Source organism: Egretta garzetta, unplaced genomic scaffold (assembly GCF_000687185.1).
Source record: "Egretta garzetta isolate BGI_Z169 unplaced genomic scaffold, ASM68718v1 scaffold293, whole genome shotgun sequence".
In the NCBI taxonomy this organism is placed as follows: Eukaryota; Metazoa; Chordata; class Aves; order Pelecaniformes; family Ardeidae; genus Egretta; species Egretta garzetta.
The window spans coordinates 843,453-849,552 of record NW_009259318.1 but is presented as its reverse complement, the minus strand read 5'-3'; positions in this window follow the sequence as shown (position 1 = coordinate 849,552).

Here is a 6,100-nt window from a genome sequence, read left to right as displayed (position 1 = left end):
TGCATGATAACACAGATATAACTCTGGATGCAAAACACTGCACCTCCTTCTGTTCAGTAATGCTGGCCAAGCCAGAAAAATCAGATGCCCCACAGTTCATCAACCATACAACGGAATCATGGAAAAAATATGCATGGGAATATTTTGGTTTGATTAGGTTATTTACAGGTCCAAGAATACACAGCTTAGCCATGCCAATAGGTTGTTTGATTCACACATGATAAAAAGCTGACCTTCAAATGGAAAGCAATCATGGTAATTAATCTGATTTTTTTTCCTGATGCATAAAAGAAAGTATGTTTATCTGTGCTAAGATACTCCTGCTTCTTTTAGACTTTCTGAACTTTCTTTGGGTTTTTGGGTTTTTTTGGGGGGGTGGAGGGAGAGGGGGGAGCAGGGAAGCAGAAACAAAAAGATGAATCCCAGCATCACATTAGGTTGGTTGCTGAAAAAAATAAAAAAAAAAAATTGATTTTTACATTTTTCGTGAACACTTACAAAGAGAAGACAAAAGTAGTTTCACAAAACATACAGATTATGCTTTTGTCAAAATTTTATGGAAATCCAGTGAAGGGAAAAATAAAGGACCTCAGGACAGACACAGGGCTAGAAAAAAATGACAGAATGAGATTCATCCTGGGAGAGAAAAAAATAAGCTAGCAAGAACATAGCAGATTGTATTGTGAAGTCCAATGAGCAATATAACAGGAAATGAACTGCCATCAAATTAATTACAATGCTATGAATAAAAGGTAGGGCAGTTCAGGATTTGCATGCCACCACACACAACAAGGTAAGTCTGTTTGCTGTAAACTCTGCTCAGATCACGGCTGAAATATTATGCTGGTCTTATTGCACAGCCCATTTTAGAGCCATAAAAAAAAAGACAGAACCAGAGGAAGCAAAGAGCACCTTGTATTGTACATGTTGTAGTTAAACCACAGCAAGTACTGTACTGTGCACTGTAAATGCATGGGAATACCTTGATTAATAGTACAAGTGTAGTACAATGGTATTTAAATATTGTATATTTTAAAATATTTGTTTTTAGAATTCTCAAGATTTGGTTAAAAGTACCAACAAAATACTTTTTGGTAATAGGAATGTTTTCTACATGGTTTGGGTATACTGGAGTGGACAGGAGAGAGGAGAGAAGCATGCTTACAAGGGCTGTACTATTCAACTCACTTTCAGGATCAAAGAATGATCCTTTACAGGTCTTGTATCACAGCACAGATACTGCTGTGATACACTGAAGAAGGGAGGGAGGGAAAAAGATTTCTAAGATGCAGAATTTCTGGGGGTTGCTGGTAAGCGCACTCAGCACCCTCCACAGCCAACAAGGAAGCACTGAGCAAGAGTCCCATACTAGCTTAAGTCGGTGGCATTTTTGCCAAAATCAAGAATTCTTACCCTCCGTGGTAGAAACTTGGCACCACCCAGGGCAGGCTCCTAGGGCCACCAGTGGTCTTCCAGTATGAGGAAGGCCTGTGCATTGGAACTGGAGTATAAAGAAATGGTCTGCGCCCAAGATTTTGTTAACCTCCTGATTTTGTATCCTGGGCTGCATAAAAAGTGTGGCCAGCAGGTCAAGGGAGGTGGTTCTCCCCCTCTGCTCTCTTGACACCCCACGTGGAGCACCATGTCCAGCGCTGGGGTCCCCAGCACAAAGAAAGACATGGACCTGTTATAGCAGGTCCCAAGGAGGGCAATGAAAATGATCAGAGGGATGGAGCATCTCTCCTGTAAGGAAAGCCTGGGAGAGTGGGGTTGTTCAAACTGGAGAAGAGAAGGCTCTGGGAAGACCTTATTACAGCATTTCAATACTTAAAGGGGGCTGGATAAGAAAGATGGAGAAAGACTTTTTGCCAGGGCCTGTAGTGACAGGACAAGGGACAACAGTTTTAAACTTAAGAAGATAGGTTTAGCTCAGACATAAGGAAAAAAAAAAGTTACAGTGAAGTTGTGGATGCCCCATCATTGGAAGTGTTCAAGGCCAGTCTGGCTGGGGCGTTGTGCAACCTGATCTAGTGAAAGATGACCCTTGCCCATGGCAGGGGGGTTGGACTAGGTGATCTTCAAAGGTCCCTTCCAATCCAAACCACTCTATGATTTCTCTTTTTTTTTTTTTTTTCTTTTTTGCCTCTACATAGAGGAAAAAGTAGTGGCATGAGAAGATTAACAGAGTACAAATACAGCCATGATAAACCTTGCCCCAGAAAATTACATCTTATTTTCCTAACTGTTCTACAAAAGCCATTATTTTATCTCCTTCCTTTTTCCTTGCAAGTCATACTTTTTGTACTACAACAGGAAAGCTGGAAAGCTGAAGTATTAAAATACACCTATCATAAATACTTTCCTTCGAAGTTTTAGGCTTTGCATGCATATATATAGATAATGCCTTTTTAAGGAGTTTAATCAGCCCAGAGGATAAATATTGGCCAATAAAGTTATGGAATAATTGGAAAACCTAGGAAAGGATTTGCTAAGCAGTAGCTGTGACTGCTGGCCAACTTCTCACCCAGACTGTGGCAATACAGAGGGTAAACCAGTGCACACGCATTGCTGTATTTGTTTCTCAAACTGGGTACTCTATGCCCTGCTCCAAATCACAATCCCAACAACAAAATCCCTGGGATCTGGATGAGATTCCCTAGTGACAATGAGAAAGATGATTTGCATTTTCTAGTTTTTAGCTCCCCCTCCTCAAAAAAAAAAAAAAAAAACCCAACCAAAACCAACCACAATCAAATAAGCTTTGCCCATTAACATTAAACCACTCTCCAAAATCTTGGAAGTGGGTCAGATGTGATTTATTGTTGCTGATTTATATACAGTCCAAAATACAAATGTGTGTCAAAACAGGCCTAAGAAAGCACAACGGAAAGCAAAAGTTGAGATTCACAGGAATCCAGAACTAGCTTCACTCAGAATTCAGAATTTTCTCCAGAAGTTCTCATTTGTTTATTACAAAAATTTTTATGCTACCACCTTTGTAAGATTTTTCAGGAAAGAATGGTGGTTAGGGTGAGTGAGTCCCAGGCTGTAACTAGTCATTCAAGGGACAGAAAGAAGCCATAGCAACACAATGTCACAATTCTCAGCTCTGCTACCAGCTTTCCTTTGCCATTTCATCAGTGTCCTTCACCTTCTGCCTCCATACCTCAAAGAGGCTGCAGTAAGCCTATCATGAACTACTTGTGAGTTCTTGCAACACTTTGAATTCCTTTAAATACAACAGTTCTCTGATCTCCTAATTTCATATAATGTGTATCCACACGTGCCACTTAGGGCAGGGGGAAAGGAGGAAGAGAAAACAGCAGGGAGAGAGAGGTAACTGCAGAATAATTACTGGCAGTGTGAATGCTCTTCTCAATCTTTAACCACCTGCCCTCTAAGCGACTGAAGAAAGCTGTAAGGCTTTCCAAGCGAGTCAAGGAAGAAAAATTAAGACGAATAAAGCAGCAGACAGACAGGAAAGCTTAATTCTATGCAAGTCACCTGTTCCAACTTGGAGCAATACACTATGAACAGCATAATTTAAGAGTTACCATATTTTCAGCATAAATATGCACATAATTAGCAGTAAGTCCAAACCAAAACTGCTTAGGATACATGGTCTTTGAAGGAACGTAAGATCCAAATCCTTCTCTCCCCCCTTAGATGCAGATGCTATTCCCACCCACACAAGCTGTTCCTAAAATGCAAGTATCCTCCAGTCCTACTTGCATGGGGATCTCAAAGAGCAAAGTGGGTTAAGTTTTCTGCTTTTGCTATCTCCTTCTCCTTCCTCCATACCTACCTCCTTTCGTACTGAAAAATTACCCAAGTGGTTACTTTCCCAACAAAGTGTAAAGGCTACCAGTATTTTCCACACGAACTCAAAATATAGGGGCGCTCTAGTTTACATGAAGACGACCGCTACTGTTAGCACAATCTGTTATGATATTCTCCTACTCCCTACAATTTCTCTTCACATCAGCCAAAATATTCTGGTGCCCCAAGGCAGCATACAAACCAAGTTAACTACATTGAGCAGAAGCGTTGCTTTTTCCTTTTGGGCTAGCCAAGTGCCAAAAGTGAGGAGCGATGTTTTAGGGACACCTATGCACTGTTCCCTTTTTTCTTCTCAGTCCCAAGGAAATGCATATACTTTCCACCAGACTGTCCAAGTGGCAGGGCGTGTATGCATACATATCTATGTACACACCCACATGCATAAGTATGTACACATACACAGATATATCTAACATGACTGCCAGTATGATTGCCTTCACCAACTCTTCAGCCCTTATTGGTCCATCTGTCTCCTAAGTACACACACACACAGAGCCATGCAAATAATTCATCTGGTCCATAAGCAGGTGCTGCCAAGGGCCTACTTTCTCACAAGACCCTCTAGAGCAGGCTGAGGGTTGGCTATAGGTTAGATTATTGGACTATGTACTGGGAAAGGACCAAAGCAGGTTCCCTTTCAGCCAGATAGTACCAGCACCATGTATCATTATGACATCACACCTAAATTTGTCGATGCACAGTTTTGGGCCTGACCTGAAAAGCCTTCTCTGGACAGCCTTTCTGGCTGCGTCCAGGCAAGTAACAGAGATGAGAAATGGCAAAACCTGAGCAGGAGACAGGCTGCAAGAAGTAGAGGCACTCAGCGCGCTTAAAGACCGTTGCCACTTTCTGCTTTACCAGTGACCTCTTGTGGGGAGGGTGGGAAACAACAGCCCCCTCTTTCCACACCGCTTTGACCAACACACCGCACAAAGGTGTTGAGCCTCTACTCCACACGTTTAAAGGACCTTCAGTGCTCGGCAAGTTGCAAATTGGCTGAAAAACTATTGCAAGCTGAGACATTAGGGATAGGATAAGCAGGAAGATCCTCTCATTGATAAAAAAAGTAGGGATAAAAATCACTGATGAAGCTGAGTTATAATAATTTTGTACTCTAGACTGTGTTAAAAGGGACCTTTTTTTCTTTTTTCCCCTTTTCCCCCATTCAAGACTCCTTAAGAAACCGCTTTGGAAGGATACATAGTGAGAAATCACACTGTAGTTTCTACAAAGCAGGAAGCAGAAGTGCTATGTAAGGCAAAGCATTGTGGAAAAACGAAACTTGCAGCAGCCGAGCACTGATGTGATAGTCCACTTCACCAGTGTTCCTATCTGATGTGGAGCAGGCTGCTTGAAGCAAACTTTTCATGGGTATTCATCACCTGCATGTTCTCTGTCTAATGGTTGCCTGAATTAATATCCTGTAGGCGTGGTCTGTGGTGCAACTGATGCCACTGTGCTTTGAATGGGGGCACGGGGAAGAGTATCACTGCATTACAGTAAGCATCCCCAGAACTGGCACATAACATTACAGCATTAGCTTTGACAGTTTTTTCTGCCTCAGTTTGCCACCTGAAAATGGAAACTGCTCGTTATCCATGCAGGGACTATCATGATAATTGTGTACCTCTGTACTTCATGTGCACTTGTGAAACAGTTCAGAAATGCTACTGTTTTCACAGCAGGATGTGAATAACATGCAATAAATCGAGATTAGGGCCACACATTAAGTGAGCACTAATGAGACTATGTATTTACAGTTCAAAACCTACAGAAAAAAGTTTGCAGTCAGAAAAATAACAAAAGTTAAGGATCAAACCATTAACTTTCACTCCCCCTTTGTCCTAGCTTCTGAATGTTTCAATTGGCAGGTTTATTTTAAAACAACTGAACTCATATTATCAAAAGAAAAACAAACAATCCATGAGAGCCAAATTGAATACATAGTAGGCAGGATCAAAAAATTCATATTACCACAGGAGCCTACCTCTTCCTAACAGGGTAAGCATTAGCAGCAGTAGGTTTTATGTGGAAGAGCAAAATGTTGAAGTTGTTGAAATTTAAGAAACACTTTGCCCAGGAGTTTCACAGTAGTGAGATTCTGATCTGTGGCTCCAGCAATCACTGTGATTTAATCAAGAAACTTCGGTGCTTCCCCTAACCTTGACCTTTTTGGTCTTTTCAGTCTGTCCTCTCTTTCTTACTCTCCTTTTTCATCATCTATTCCATCCCATTCTCCTTCAGATTTTCCCTCTCTTAG